The sequence below is a fragment of the Oncorhynchus clarkii genome, chromosome 31 (assembly GCF_045791955.1).
Source record: "Oncorhynchus clarkii lewisi isolate Uvic-CL-2024 chromosome 31, UVic_Ocla_1.0, whole genome shotgun sequence".
Lineage (NCBI taxonomy): Eukaryota > Metazoa > Chordata > Actinopteri > Salmoniformes > Salmonidae > Oncorhynchus > Oncorhynchus clarkii.
In genome coordinates, this window is record NC_092177.1 from 13,931,409 (window position 1) to 13,948,670 (window position 17,262).

The following is a 17,262-nucleotide window of genomic DNA, read 5'->3' on the forward strand; positions in this document are numbered from 1 at the left end:
CCCCTTACTGACTCAGACAGATAGAACAACCCTTCAATATAACAGTCACTCCAACAATAGTGTTATAACACTATAAAGCCCTTCTCACCCTGGCCTGCCTGCATCACAGTCTGTTATAACCCTGTAAAGCCCTTCACACCCTGGCCTGTCTGCATCACAGTCTGTTATAACACTATAAAGCCCTTCTCACCCTGGCCTGTCTGCATCACAGTCTGTTATAACACTATAAAGCTTGTCTCACCACGGCCTGTCTGCATCACAGTCTGTTATAACACTATAAAGCTTGTCTCACCACGGCCTGTCTGCATCACAGTCTGTTATAACACTATAAAGCCCTTCTCACCCTGGCCTGTCTGCATCACAGTCTGTTATAACACTATAAAGCTTGTCTCACCCTGGCCTGTCTGCATCACAGTCTGTTATAACACTATAAAGCTCGTCTCACCCTGGCCTGTCTGCATCACAGTCTACACACTCAATCAGGTATCAAAACTGTGAAGGGAGGCCTTCACGGGTTGCCTGCCATCTCTTTCTAGTTAGGAGGGCTGAGTATGTGAGAGTGGATGTATGAATGTTTATGTGTTTATCCTTTATTCTACTGGCCAGTGTCACTTTTTTGGTTACTACATGATTCCATATGTGTTACTTCATAATTCTGATGTCTTCACTATTATTCTACAATGTAGAAAATAGTAGAAATAAAGAAAACCCTGAAATGTGTAGGTGTGTCCCAACGTTTGACTGATACTGTTTATATAAAGCAGCATTACACCCTGATCTGTTATTATTCAGTAGTTGTGTGAATGACAGTATGTGATGTCCTTTTCTAATATTTTTGTTCCCACTTTCTGCTCCCTTTATCTCTGATCACAGGTGACGAGTTGCACGTTTGCCAGAGGGGAAGTGTATTTATTTGGGTGCTATTGAGTGGGGCTTAAAGTCTCCTTGGTTCTGGGCCTGGGAGAACATGTGAGAGGGTGTCTCCGTAAGGAATCAGTTTGTATTGCCACCCGTACTATGATTGAGTGAAGTGAATGTGTGTTTTGTGTGTTTTGGGTGTTGTGTGGGAATTGATTAGCAAACACTAGGCCATTTGTGTTTGATTCTGTTCGTTTCATTAAGATACGTTGTTGTTTAATGAACAGAACCCGAAGCCTGCCAGTTTGTCAGAACAAACACACGCACATGAACACACACACAGGACATAAAAGCAGTCCCTTCCACTTCATCCTAAATCAATGTCCATGCTCTGCTCTAGTCTTATTTCATCTAATGCATGTTTTAATCATTCAGATCAATGCAGTGGGGATCTGAGCGCCGGCCGCTGCGGCAGGAATTTACAAGCTCTCCTATTCTCATGCCTGTGAATCCACAGGGCCGTTTCACGAGACAGTAAATCTCTTTCCCTTCCGGTACGGCCAAATGAAAAGAGCCAATGCTGCTTCCTACTTCCTTATCTGTTTGTTGGTGTTGTGTTGTGTTGGTTGACGAAACTGGACTTGTCCTGGCCAACTGAATGTTCTCTGGGCTGGGCTTTAAGGGCTTTTTTGAAACATAAATGTGTCTGATTGTTCAATACTGCACAACTTTATTCAATACAATGCTCATATGCTCACACAGCCACACACTCACACACACACACACACACACACACACACACACACTCACACACACACACACACACACACACACACACACACACACACACACACACACACACACACACACACACTTTATGAAGAAGTGAAGGTAGGAGGACTCAATTATCCAAGTGTTTTTGTCCTACTGGAAAAAACGATTGTAAATAACAAAGGGGATTTGCAGTGTGTTCGCCAAAGCTGCTTAAACACCCAAGGTGTAGGATCTGTGTGTGTGTGTGTGTGTGTGTGTGTGTGTGTGTGTGTGTGTGTGTGTGTGTGTGTGTGTGTGTGTGTGTGGATAATCCAGGAGACAAACGCAGCGGCGGTCTCCTCACAGCGAGGCGGCGAGACAGGCTGAAACGAGAGACACGCCGCCAAATATAGCGCCCAGCTACATCTACACACACACACACACACACACATACACACACACACACAACCACACACACACACACAGCCACACACAAACCACAGTTTTCCCATTGCTCTTCCTACACACACCAGGCTGGCACCAGAAGTACCAGAAGCTTAACTACTAATCTGTTTTAGAGGCAAACGCCTATGCAAACACACCCGCCCTCTTTTGTCTCTTTCACTCTCACATACAAACAGCTTCAAATAGCGTTTGAGGTAAATGTGCTGAAATTCCCTGGGCCTAGCGTGTTACTGCAGGGTTTAGTTCCAACCAGACATTAAAAGACAGAGAGAGAGAGAGGAAGGAAGGAAGGAAGGAAGGAAGGAAGGAAGGAAGGAAGGAAGGAAGGAAGGGAATGGAGTTGAGTCCTCACTCAATGAGACAATCAAATTGATTGATTGGCTAATGCTCTCTGTCTGCTTTGCTAGTAACTAATAAAAGATAGAGCTCATGTCCCCACCCTTACGCAAAAACACACATGATTTCACATGTGAAAAATAACATGATTTCACGTGAAATTTATGAATCACATGTTTTCACACATAGTTTCATGTTTTCACATTTACCTGTTGTCACATTAACTTCACAGGAAACCATGTGTTATGGGAACACTTTTCATGTGATCACATGTGAAATGAATGTGTCTTTTTAAGGGCAGAAGACTCTGGCTCTCTAGTTTAGGGAGAGAGAAGCAGTCAGGTCACCCATGATACAAGTCAGTATTTGATATCCTTCCATATCTGAGGACATCAGGAGATTTACATGATTATTTATCTATACTTTTATTTAACTAGGCAAGTCAGTTACAAACACATTCTTGTTTACAATGATGGCCTAGGAAGAGTGGGTTAACTACCTTGTTCAGGGGCAGAAGGACAGAGTTTTACCTTGTCAGCTCGGGGATTCGATCTAGCAACCTTTCGGTTACTAGTCCAACGCTCTAACCACCAGGCTACCTGCCGCCCCTAGATGACGGGGATGATGTGGAAACCGGTCACTAGGGGCAACAGTGAATGCTTTTACCTTCGAGAAGGTTTGGGTTTTGATAGGATGTTGTGAACAGGGATGTCGGATGGGCGTAAGCACCTGATTACAAAGCTTGCAAGTTTGAATCCAGCGATAGAAAGTTGTTTTTGATTTTTTTAAATGTAAGCCAATCCCAAACCTTAACCATTCAGAGTTGATGCTGTTGGGTTCTGAGAATATCAAATATACTTATTCATGTCACTGAGGGAGATAGGGTAATGTATAACGTTTACATTACGCCAGGAAATGTTGTTGTTAGCCATCAGGGATCCTATGGGAGGAGAAGAGACACAGTCTGGTACCAGTCACCATGACAGCCGTGAGTTGGGGAGGAGTGAGCACTTTGGGGCAGAGGTCAGGTCAGATGACGTGAGGAAGAACAGATATCACTAAAGTTCTGTCTAGCAACAGATATTTATTGGCTGTTCAGATGTGTAGGAGGAGACTCAGCAGAGGAGAAAGGGTTAAATATCAGTGCTTGTGTGAATATGTCGTCATCCGTTCAGCTGTTCGATCCATTTGGAAGAATAAACTTGGTTTGAGCTTTCATAGTGTCCGCTGAGTTCTTACTCTGATAATTAGAACCTAACAATACCTAACCTTAAGACTTCGGAGTTGATGACTCAACCCTAAACACTTGACATTTGGAACAACTTCAAAATGTGATGTTTGAGAAAAATATATGAACGTCTAAATCAGACTTGAGACTGTGAGAGCTAGTTGTAGAGAACTGTACTCCAACGTCTAAATCAGACTTGAGACTGTGAGAGCTAGTTGTAGAGAACTGTACTCCAACGTCTAAATCAGACTTGAGACTGTGAGAGCTAGTTGTAGAGAACTGTACTCCGACGTCGAAATCAGACTTGAGACTGTGAGAGCTAGTTGTAGAGAACTGTACTCCGACGTCTAAATCAGACTTGAGACTGTGAGAGCTAGTTGTAGAGAACTGTACTCCGACGTCTAAATCAGACTTGAGACTGTGAGAGCTAGTTGTAGAGAACTGTACTCCGACGTCTAAATCAGACTTGAGACTGTGAGAGCTAGTTGTAGAGAACTGTACTCCAACGTCTAAATCAGACTTGAGACTGTGAGAGCTAGTTGTAGAGAACTGTACTCCGACGTCTAAATCTGACGTGAGACTGTGAGAGCTAGTTGTAGAGAACTGTACTCCAACGTCTAAATCAGACTTGAGACTGTGAGAGCTAGTTGTAGAGAACTGTACTCCGACGTCTAAATCAGACGTGAGACTGTGAGAGCTAGTTGTAGAGAACTGTACTCCAACGTCTAAATCAGACTTGAGACTGTGAGAGCTAGTTGTAGAGAACTGTACTCCGACGTCTAAATCAGACTTGAGACTGAGAGAGCTAGTTGTAGAGAACTGTACTCCGACGTCTAAATCAGACTTGAGACTGTGAGAGCTAGTTGTAGAGAACTGTACTCTGACGTCTAAATCAGACTTGAGACTGTGAGAGCTAGTTGTAGAGAACTGTACTCCGACGTCTAAATCAGACTTGAGACTGTGAGAGCTATTTGTAGAGAACTGTACTCCGACGTCTAAATCAGACGTGAGACTGTGAGACCTAGTTGTAGAGAACTGTACTCCGACGTCTAAATCAGACGTGAGACTGTGAGAGCTAGTTGTAGAGAACTGTACTCCAACGTCTAAATCAGACTTGAGACTGTGAGACCTGGTTGCCAAAAAAGTGTTAAACAAATTAAAATAGATTTTATATTTGAGATTCTTCAAAGTGCCACAATTTGCCTTGATGACAGCTTTGCATACTCTAGGCATTCTCTCAACCAGCTTCATGAGGTAGTCACACTCTTGGCATTCTCTCAACCAGCTTCATGAGGTAGTCACACTCTTGCCATTCTCTCAACCAACTTCACGAGGTAGCCACACTCTTGGCATTCTCTCAACCAGCTTCATGAGGTAGTCACACTCTTGGCATTCTCTCAACCAGCTTCACGAGGTAGCCACACTCTTGGCATTCTCTCAACCAGCTTCATGAGGTAGTCACACTGTTGGCATTCTCTCAACCAGCTTCATGAGGAAGTCACACTCTAGGCATTCTCTCAACCAGCTTCATGAGGTAGTCACACTCTTGGCATTCTCTCAACCAGCTTCACTAGGTAGCCACACTCTTGGCATTCTCTCAACCAGCTTCACGAGGTAGCCACACTCTTGGCATTCTCTCAACCAGCTTCATGAGGTAGTCACACTGTTGGCATTCTCTCAACCAGCTTCATGAGGAAGTCACACTCTAGGCATTCTCTCAACCAGCTTCATGAGGTAGTCACACTCTTGGCATTCTCTCAACCAGCTTCACTAGGTAGCCACACTCTTGGCATTCTCTCAACCAGCTTCATGAGGTAGTCACACTCTTGGCATTCTCTCAACCAGCTTCATGAGGTAGTCACACTCTTGGCGTGTATCGTTTTCCGGTCTCTCTTCCAGGTTTTTATGTGCCTTTGATGCACACGTGCACACACGCACACACACACACACACACACACACACACACACACACACACACACACACACACACACACACACACACACACACACCTACGAACAAACACCTACGCACAAACTAGGGCCGCACACACGCACAAACACACACAAGAAAGGCATTTCACTGTACATGTGACATTAAAACTTGAAACTTGAAACCAAACACACAGACACACCAAACACACAGACACACCGTACATACAGACACACCGGACACACAGACACACCGAACACACAGACACACCGCACACACAGAACACATAGACACACAGAACACATAGACACACCGCACACACAAACACACCGCACACACAGACACACCGCACACACAGACACACCGCACACATAGACACACCGCACACACACACCGAACACACAAACACACCGAACAAACAGACACACCGAACACACAAACACACAGAACACACAAACACACCGAACACACAAACACACCGAACACACAAACACACTGAACACACAAACACACCGAACACACAAACACACAAACACACCGAACACACAAACACACCGAACACACAAACACACAAACACACCGAACAAACAAACACACCAAACAAACAGACACACCGAACACACAAACACACCGAACACTAGGGCTTGTGATGGTAATTGAATAACTGCGTAACTGATGGTTATATATGAAGACCTCCATGAAAATAACTTTTGAAACCTTTTAAAAAGGCCTACATTCATTTTTTGAATGTTTTTTAAAACTTTATTTTCATGCAGATACAATTCCCCTATTTAAACATTTCTTTTTTTTGCAGGAGTGTTAACTAATGATTTTTTAATCTACATCTCATCTTTCCAACTGTGGTTTGATGCAGCTAGTCCACTAGATGTGTGGGGGTGTAGAGGCCCAGGCCTAAAGGCTATGGCACTTAGGTAAAAACCTCTTCGATGTTAGGACTTTATTTTATTTAATGCACATTTTTGTTGCTTGCTAGTAAATACATCCGTCTGTCTTCTTTTAAAAATGGTTGGATGTGTATGACTATTCATGAATTATTCAGGAAGGTTGTTCTGCCGCTGATTCACTAATGTGTCAAATTGACAATGCACCAATCCTCTCCAAACCGGCATTGTATAAATGGATAGAGAATCGTTTCTGAAATTCATAGACTAATCAACACTGATAAATAGTAAGTGGATATGTTGTGTGTATTTGTTTTAATGATTGTCAATGTCATCTTCATACTATAGCATAGCTGTCCCCTTCACACTTTCCTTGTCAAGTCATTATCTTACGGCCTACTTTCAGAAATCCTTTCCTTGTCAAGTCATTATCTTACGGCCTACTTTCAGAAATCCTTTCCTTGTCAAGTCATTATCTTACAGCCTACTTTCAGAAAGCCTTTCCTTGTCAAGTCATTATCTTACAGCCTACTTTCAGAAAGCCTTTCCTTGTCAAGTCATTATCTTACGGCCTACTTTCAGAAAGCCTTTCCTTGTCAAGTCATTATCTTACAGCCTACTTTCAGAAAGCCAAAGGTACAGTAGGCCTAGTTTTTTGTATACATTTTAAGGAAATTAGAAATATTTGCTCTTGTGTCTGACATACGCTGGTGGCTTTCTCTGACGGGTCATTTTTCGGGGATGTGTATGTGTGTTGACTGATTCTCTCTATAGGTATATACAGTGCCTTGCGAAAGTATTCGGCCCCCTTGAACTTTGCGACCTTTCGCCACATTTCAGGCTTCACATTTGTGAAGAATCAACAACAAGTGGGACACAATCATGAAGTGGAACGACATTTATTGGATATTTCAAACTTTTTTAACAAATCAAAAACTGAAAAATTGGGCGTGCAAAATTATTCAGCCCCTTTACTTTCAGTGCAGCAAACTCTCTTCAGAAATTCAGTGAAGATCTCTGAATGATCCAATGTTGACCTAAATGACTAATGAGGATAAATACAATCCACCTGTGTGTAATCAAGTCTCCGTATAAATGCACCTGCACTGTGATAGTCTCAGAGGTCCGTTAAAAGCGCAGAGAGCATCATGAAGAACAAGGAACACACCAGGTAGGTCCGAGATACTGTTGTGAAGAAGTTTAAAGCCGGATTTGGATACAAAAAGATTTCCCAAGCTTTAAACATCCCAAGGAGCACTGTGCAAGCGATAATATTGAAATGGAAGGAGTATCAGACCACTGAAAATCTACCAAGACCTGGCCGTCCCTCTAAAGTTTCAGCTCATACAAGGAGAAGACTGATCAGAGATGCAGCCAAGAGGCCCATGATCACTCTGGATGAACTGCAGAGATCTACAGCTGAGGTGGGAGACTCTGTCTATAGGACAACAATCAGTCGTATATTGCACAAATCTGGCCTTTATGGAAGAGTGGCAAGAAGAAAGCCATTTCTTAAAGATATCCATAAAAAGTGTTGTTTAAAGTTTGCCACAAGCCACCTGGGAGACACACCAAACATGTGGAAGAAGGTGGTCAGATGAAACCAAAATTGAACTTTTTGGCAACAATGCAAAACGTTATGTTTGGCGTAAAAGCAACACAGCTGAACACACCATCCCCACTGTCAAACATGGTGGTGGCAGCATCATGGTTTGGGCCTGCTTTTCTTCAGCAGGGACAGGGAAGATGGTTAAAATTGATGGGAAGATGGATGGAGCCAAATACAGGACCATTCTGGAAGAAAACCTGATGGAGTCTGCAAAAGACCTGAGACTGGGACGGAGATTTGTCTTCCAACAAGACAATGATCCAAAACATAAAGCAAAATCTACAATGGAATGGTTCAAAAATAAACATATCCAGGTGTTAGAATGGCCAAGTCAAAGTCCAGACCTGAATCCAATCGAGAATCTGTGGAAAGAACTGAAAACTGCTGTTCACAAATGCTCTCCATCCAACCTCACTGAGCTCGAGCTGTTTTGCAAGGAGGAATTTCAGTCTCTCGATGTGCAAAACTGATAGAGACATACCCCAAGCGACTTACAGCTGTAATCGCAGCAAAAGGTGGCGCTACAAAGTATTAACTTAAGGGGGCTGAATAATTTTGCACGCCCAATTTTTCAGTTTTTGATTTGTTAAAAAAGTTTGAAATATCCAATAAATGTCGTTCCACTTCATGATTGTGTCCCACTTGTTGTTGATTCTTCACAAAAAAAGACACTTTTATATCTTTATGTTTGAAGCCTGAAATGTGGCAAAAGGTCGCAAAGTTCAAGGGGGCCGAATACTTTCGCAAGGCACTGTATGTCCATTCAGAAAGTTTCCTAAAGTTCCCCGTCTTGACTCCATCTCATTAATAACAATCAAAAGGACTCTTTTCAGTTAAGGCCCTTTCTTACCAAGTCTGTTATTTTCGCCAGAATTTTAAGAAAGACATTTTTTTATAATCCACAATAATTCAATAATTTGTTCAGAACAGGTTAGATTTCTTGGTATTTTCACATGCTAAAATAAGATGTCGAACCAATACAAATTGTTATCTGGGACACTGCCACTGACAAGTCTGTGGGTTTCGTTGTGAATTAATTTCTCTCTACCTGTTTTTTACGTTTGCAACACATCAGTGCAGCAAGGTATTCATTTAGCCAACGTGATCACACCACACCAGACCTACAGTAGGCCACACATCTCGCCGGGGTGGCAGGTAGCCTAGTGGTTAGAGTGTTGGACTAGTAACTGGAAGGTTGCAAGATCGAATCCCTGAGCTGACAAGGAAAAATCTGTCGCTCTGCCCCTGAACAAGGCAGTTAACCCACTGTTCCTTGGCTGTCACTGAAAATAAGAAATTATTTTTAACTGACTTGCCTAGTTAAATGAAGGTAAAATTACTTTTAACTTTTCCAATAGTGTAGCTTATTTTATAGCCATTCAGCAAACAAGAGGATCGATTGATGCTTCTCTCCTGAAATAGGCGTATTAATTAAAATTGCTCTCAATAAGTTTTCATTATTATTATTTAGTTTTTTTTTTGGGGGGGGGGGCTCAGTCTGGGTCTTAACTTACTGTTGAGAGTTACAATAATAGAAAACACAACGTGAAATTTCAATACATTTGCTTGTGCATCAACAGTCACTAATTTAGCCCATGTTAGCCACCGGGGTGGGGCCCATTGATCATCAGTTTTCATATTAAAAACTGCAAACATTAGCCTCCACCCTATGGCAAAAATGTGCAGAATTTGATGTGGGTATGCAGACCCACGAGCCACTGTGGTCGCTCATGATGAGTTCCTTTTGTTGTGGTCCCCACCCCCCATAAAAGTTGCCCATCCCAGGTCTATATATAGGCTCCTCGTTCAAGAGCTAGAGATAAGGGGAAAAGGCCAGGGGAGTTGCCAGCAGAAGTGTGTGTAAGTTAGAAGTTAATTCATATTTGAATGCATCATTCGTAGCATATAGCGTAGAGGGGTATATTATAGGTCTGCTAAAGTGAATCTAGGTGACCACCTGAGCTATAGGCAACCCTAAAAGATAGAGAGAAAAAAGGTTTGCCAGTGTTTACCCTTATTAATAAGTGGTAGCACAGGTTTGGATAAGCACTCAAATTAAAATGTAGTGTCAACAGCTTCACTAAAACGTATCCATGGCTGATCAATAGGCTATAGACAGGTTGATCATTAGGCCATGGGCAGGCTGATCATTAGGCTATGGACAGGTTGATCAATAGGCTATAGACAGGTTAATCATTAGGCCATGGACAGGCTGATCATTAGGCCATGGGTAGGCTGATCATTAGGCTATGGACAGGTTGATCAATAGGCTATGGACAGGCTGATCATTAAACTATGGGAAGGCTGATCATTAGGCTATGGACAGGCTGATCATTAGGCCATGGGAAGGCTGATCATTAGGCTATGGACAGGCTGATCATTAGGTTATGGACATTAGGCTATGGACAGGCTGATCATTAGGCCATGGGAAGGCTGATCATTAGGCTATGGACAGGCTGATCATTAGGTTATGGACATTAGGCTATGGACAGGCTGATCATTAGGCTATGGACAGGTTGATCATTAGGCTATGGACAGGCTGATCATTAGGCTATGGACAAGCTGATCATTAGGCTATGGACAGGCTGATCATTAGGCTATGGACAGGCTGATCATTAGGCTATGGACAAGCTGATCATTAGGCTATGGACAGGCTGATCATTAGGCTATGGACAGGCTGATCATTAGGCTATGGACAAGCTGATCATTAGGCTATGGACAGGTTGATCATTAGGCTATGGACAGGTTGATCATTAGGCTATGGACAGGCTGATCATTAGGCTATGGACAGGCTGATCATTAGGCTATGAACAGGCTGATCACTGTAAAATTATATACTAGTCATGGCCATGATAGGGCGGCAGGTAAGGTAGCTGGTTCGAAACCCCGGGCCAACTAGGTGAAAAATCTGTCAAAGTGCCCTTGAGCAAGGCATTTTAAGAGAAGGAACCAAAGGGAGAGACATATTAAGAGAAGGAACCAAAGGGAGAGACATGAAGAGAAGGAACCAAAGGGAGAGACATATATAGAGAAGGAACCAAAGGGAGAGACATATATAGAGAAGGAACCAAAGGGAGAGACATGAAGAGAAGGAACCAAAGGGAGAGACATATTAAGAGAAGGAACCAAAGGGAGAGACATATTAAGAGAAGGAACCAAAGGGAGAGACATATTAAGAGAAGGAACCAAAGGGAGAGACATATTAAGAGAAGGAACCAAAGGGAGAGACATATTAAGAGAAGGAACCAAAGGGAGAGACATATTAAGAGAAGGAACCAAAGGGAGAGACATATTAAGAGATGAACCAAAGGGAGAGACATATTAAGAGAAGGAACCAAAGGGAGAGACATATTAAGAGAAGGAACCAAAGGGAGAGACATATTAAGAGAAGGAACCAAAGGGAGAGACATATTAAGAGAAGGAACCAAAGGGAGAGACATATAAAGGGAAGGAACCAAAGGGAGAGACATATAAAGGGAAGGAACCAAAGGGAGAGACATATATAGAGAAGGAACCAAAGGGAGAGACATATATAGAGAAGGAACCAAAGGGAGAGACATATAAAGGGAAGGAACCAAAGGGAGAGACATATAAAGGGAAGGAACCAAAGGGAGAGACATATTAAGAGAAGGAACCAAAGGGAGAGACATATTAAGAGAAGGAACCAAAGGGATAGACATATTAAGAGAAGGAACCAAAGGGAGAGACATATTAAGAGAAGGAACCAAAGGGAGAGACATATTAAGAGAAGGAACCAAAGGGAGAGACATATTAAGAGAAGGAACCAAAGGGATAGACATATTAAGAGAAGGAACCAAAGGGAGAGACATATAAAGAGAAGGAACCAAAGGGAGAGACATATTAAGAGAAGGAACCAAAGGGAGAGACATATTAAGAGAAGGAACCAAAGGGAGAGACATATTAAGAGAAGGAATCAAAGGGAGAGACATGAAGAGAAGGAACCAAAGGGAGAGACATATAAAGAGAAGGAACCAAAGGGAGAGACATATTAAGAGAAGGAACCAAAGGGAGAGACATATTAAGAGAAGGAACCAAAGGGAGAGACATGAAGAGAAGGAACCAAAGGGAGAGACATATTAAGAGAAGGAACCAAAGAGAGAGACATATTAAGAGAAGGAACCAAAGGGAGAGACATGAAGAGAAGGAACCAAAGGGAGAGACATATTAAGAGAAGGAACCAAAGAGAGAGACATATTAAGAGAAGGAACCAAAGGGAGAGACATATTAAGAGAAGGAACCAAAGGGAGAGACATATTAAGAGAAGGAACCAAAGGGAGAGACATATTAAGAGAAGGAACCAAAGGGGGAGACATATTAAGAGAAGGAACCAAAGGGAGAGACATATTAAGGGAAGGAACCAAAGGGATAGACATATTAAGGGAAGGAACCAAAGGGAGATACATATTAAGGGAAGGAACCAAAGGGAGAGACATATTAAGAGAAGGAACCAAAGGGATAGACATATTAAGAGAAGGAACCAAAGGGAGAGACATATTAAGAGAAGGAACCAAAGGGAGAGACATATATAGAGAAGGAACCAAGGGGAGAGACATATTAAGAGAAGGAACCAAAGAGAGAGACATATTAAGAGAAGGAACCAAAGGGAGAGACATATTAAGAGAAGGAACCAAAGGGAGAGACATATTAAGAGAAGGAACCAAAGGGAGAGACATATTAAGAGAAGGAACCAAAGGGAGAGACATATTAAGAGAAGGAACCAAAGGGAGAGACATGAAGAGAAGGAACCAAGGGGAGAGACATATTAAGAGAAGGAACCAAAGGGAGAGACATGAAGAGAAGGAACCAAAGGGAGAGACATATATAGAGAAGGAACCAAAGGGATAGACATATTAAGAGAAGGAACCAAAGGGAGAGACATATTAAGAGAAGGAACCAAAGGGAGAGACATATTAAGAGAAGGAACCAAAGGGAGAGACATGAAGAGAAGGAACCAAAGGGAGAGACATATTAAGAGAAGGAACCAAGGGGAGAGACATATTAAGAGAAGGAACCAAAGGGAGAGACATATAAAGAGAAGGAACCAAAGGGAGAAACATATTAAGAGAAGGAACCAAAGGGAGAGACATGAAGAGAAGGAACCAAAGGGAGAGACATGAAGAGAAGGAACCAAAGGGAGAGACATGAAGAGAAGGAACCAAAGGGAGAGACATATTAAGAGAAGGAACCAAAGGGAGAGACATATTAAGAGAAGGAACCAAAGGGAGAGACATATAAAGAGAAGGAACCAAAGGGAGAGACATATTAAGAGAAGGAACCAAAGGGAGAGACATATTAAGAGAAGGAACCAAAGGGAGAGACATATTAAGAGAAGGAACCAAAGGGAGAGACATATTAAGAGAAGGAACCAAAGGGAGAGACATATAAAGAGAAGGAACCAAAGGGAGAGACATATAAAGGGAAGGAACCAAAGGGAGAGACATATAAAGAGAAGAGACATATTAAGGGAAGGTCATCAAGGAGGTGATGGAGTCCAGGTGAGTGTCATTATGCAAGTAACGCTGGTGACAAGTGTGCACCCTAACGAGCAGGCCAGAGAGGGAGCACATGTGACAATTATTCTATAATGTAGACTTTCTTCTGAGATTCTACAGAAAGGATTTGACGGCAAGGCCAGGTTTTTAATACGTTTCTGGGAAAGGACCAATGGGATTTGCTTATGTCTCTTTGCTTAAGTGCAGGGTCAACATATGTTCAAGGAATGATGACATGTGACAGTTTTGTGGTTCATCTCTTATTAAATGGGCTGAAACTCATGATTCATCCTATAGGATGCATAGCCTATATCCTAATATTATTAGCATATTATTTTTCCAGTATTATATAATCTTTCTCTAATTACTGCGTCCTCTCTAGCCACTTTGATCAACACATTGCCACAGAGAATGACCGCAGTAGCTTTGGTGACGTGGAGGGAAAACCCCATCAGACTGTGTGAATGGGAATCTGTGTTTTTTGAGGGGAATTCCTCTCCAATCTGACATTTCTTAATTTGCCTTCATAGTCTAATAGTTAAGAGGTCATCTCCTCCTCCCTCCTGCTCTCTGTCTCTCTCTCCCTCCCCTCTCTGTCTCTCTCTCCCTCCCCTCTCTGTCTCTCTCTCCCTCCCCTCTCTGTCTCTCTCTCCCTCCCCCTCTCTGTATCTCTCTCCCTCCCCCTCTCTGACTCTCTCTCCCTCCCCCTCTCTGTCTCCCTCCCCTCTATGTCTCTCTCTCCCTCCCCCTCTCTGTCTCTCTCTCCCTCCCCCTCTCTGTCTCTCTCTCTCCCTTCCCCTCTTTGTCTCTCTCTCCCTCCCCCTCTCTGTCTCCCTCCCCTCTATGTCTCTCTCTCCCTCCCCCTCTCTGTCTCCCTCCCCTCTATGTCTCTCTCTCCCTCCCCCTCTCTGTCTCCCTCCCCTCTATGTCTCTCTCATCCTCCCCCTCTCTGTCTCCCTCCCCTCTATGTCTCTCTCTCCCTCCCCCTCTATGTCTCTCTCTCCCTCCCCCTCTCTGTCTCTCTCCCTCCCTTCCCCTCTCTGTCTCTCTCTCCCTCCCCCTCTCTGTCTCCCTCCCCCTCTCTGTCTCTCTCTCCCTCCCCGTCTCTGTCTATCTCTCTCCCTCCCCCTCTCTGTCTCTCTCTCCCTCCCCCTCTCTGTCTCCCTCCCCTCTATGTCTCTCTCTCCCTCCCCCTCTCTGTCTCTCTCTCCCTCCCCCTCTCTGTCTCCCTCCCCTCTATGTCTCTCTCATCCTCCCCCTCTCTGTCTCCCTCCCCTCTACGTCTCTCTCTCCCTCCCCCTCTCTGTCTCTCTCTCCCTCCCCCTCTCTGTCTCTCTCCCTCCCTTCCCCTCTCTGTCTCTCTCTCCCTCCCCCTCTCTGTCTCCCTCCCCCTCTCTGTCTCTCTCTCCCTCCCCGTCTCTGTCTATCTCTCTCCCTCCCCCTCTCTGTCTCTCTCTCCCTCCCCCTCTCTGTCTCCCTCCCCTCTATGTCTCTCTCTCCCTCCCCCTCTCTGTCTCTCTCCCCCCCCTCTGTCTCTCTCTCTCCATCTCTCCATCTCTGCCTCTCTCTCCCTCCCCTCTATGTCTCTCTCTCCCTCCCCTCTCTGTCTCTCTCTCCCTCCCCCTCTCTGTCTCTCTCTCTCCCTCCCCCTCTCTGTCTCTCTCTCCCTCCCCCTCTCTGTCTCCCTCCACTCTATGTCTCTCTCTCCCTCCCCCTCTCTGTCTCTCTCTCCCTCCCCTCTATGTCTCTCTCTCCCTCCCCCTCTATGTCTCTCTCTCCCTCCCCCTCTCTGTCTCTCTCTCTCCATCTCTCCATCTCTGTCTCTCTCTCCCTCCCCTCTATGTCTCTCTCTCCCTCCCCCTCTCTGTCTCTCTCTCCCTCCCCCTCTCTGTCTCCCTCCCCTCTATGTCTCTCTCTCCCTCCCCCTCTCTGTCTCTCTCTCCCTCCCCTCTCTGTCTCTCTCTCCCTCCCCTCTCTGTCTCTCTCTCCCTCCCCCTCTATGTCTCTCTATCCCTTCCCCTCTGTGTCTCTCTCTCCCTCCCCCTCTCTGTCTCTCTCTCCCTCCCCCTCTCTGTCTCCCTCCCCTCTATGTCTCTCTCTCCCTCCCCCTCTCTGTCTCTCTCTCCCTCCCCCTCTCTGTCTCTCTCCCTCCCTTCCCCTCTCTGTCTCTTTCTCCCTCCCCCTCTCTGTCTCTTTCTCCCTCCCCCTCTGTCTCCCTCCCCTCTATGTCTCTCTCTCCCTCCCCCTCTCTGTCTCTCTCTCCCTCCCCCTCTCTGTCTCCCTCCCCTCTATGTCTCTCTCATCCTCCCCCTCTCTGTCTCCCTCCCCTCTATGTCTCTCTCTCCCTCCCCCTCTCTGTCTCTCTCTCCCTCCCCCTCTCTGTCTCTCTCCCTCCCTTCCCCTCTCTGTCTCTCTCTCCCTCCCCCTCTCTGTCTCCCTCCCCCTCTCTGTCTCTCTCTCCCTCCCCGTCTCTGTCTATCTCTCTCCCTCCCCCTCTCTGTCTCTCTCTCCCTCCCCCTCTCTGTCTCCCTCCCCTCTATGTCTCTCTCTCCCTCCCCCTCTCTGTCTCTCTCCCCCCCCCTCTCTGTCTCTCTCTCTCCATCTCTCCATCTCTGCCTCTCTCTCCCTCCCCTCTATGTCTCTCTCTCCCTCCCCTCTCTGTCTCTCTCTCCCTCCCCCTCTCTGTCTCTCTCTCTCCCTCCCCCTCTCTGTCTCTCTCTCCCTCCCCCTCTCTGTCTCCCTCCACTCTATGTCTCTCTCTCCCTCCCCCTCTCTGTCTCTCTCTCCCTCCCCTCTATGTCTCTCTCTCCCTCCCCCTCTCTGTCTCTCTCTCCCTCCCCCTCTCTGTCTCTCTCTCTCCATCTCTCCATCTCTGTCTCTCTCTCCCTCCCCTCTATGTCTCTCTCTCCCTCCCCCTCTCTGTCTCTCTCTCCCTCCCCCTCTCTGTCTCCCTCCCCTCTATGTCTCTCTCTCCCTCCCCCTCTCTGTCTCTCTCTCCCTCCCCTCTCTGTCTCTCTCTCCCTCCCCTCTCTGTCTCTCTCTCCCTCCCCCTCTATGTCTCTCTATCCCTTCCCCTCTGTGTCTCTCTCTCCCTCCCCCTCTCTGTCTCTCTCTCCCTCCCCCTCTCTGTCTCCCTCCCCCTCTATGTCTCTCTCTCCCTCCCCCTCTCTGTCTCTCTCTCCCTCCCCTCTATGTCTCTCTCTCCCTCCCCCTCTCTGTCTCTTTCTCCCTCCCCCTCTCTGTCTCTTTCTCCCTCCCCCTCTCTGTCTCCCTCCCCTCTATGTCTCTCTCTCCCTCCCCCTCTCTGTCTCTCTCTCCCTCCCCCTCTCTGTCTCCCTCCCCTCTATGTCTCTCTCTCCCTCCCCCTCTCTGTCTCTTTCTCCCTCCCCCTCTCTGTCTCCCTCCCCTCTATGTCTCTCTCTCCCTCCCCCTCCCCCTCTCTGTCTCTTTCTCCCTCCCCCTCTCTGTCTCCCTCCCCTCTATGTCTCTCTCTCCCTCCCCCTCTCTGTCTCTTTCTCCCTCCCCCTCTCTGTCTCTCTCTCCCTCCCCCTCTCTGTCTCCCTCCCCTCTATGTCTCTCTCTCCCTCCCCCTCTCTCTCTCTCTCTCCCTCCCCCTCTCTGTCTCTCTCTCCCTCCCCCTCTATGTCTCTCTATCCCTTCCCCTCTGT

General features: G+C 45.6%; 1 protein-coding gene across 1 annotated transcript in view; it reads right to left on the reverse strand.

Annotated features, from left to right (window-relative positions):
- LOC139390815 (teneurin-2-like) overlaps positions 1-17,262 on the reverse strand; it is a 171,669-nt gene that overhangs the window by 90,800 nt on the left and 63,607 nt on the right. The window lies entirely within an intron of this gene.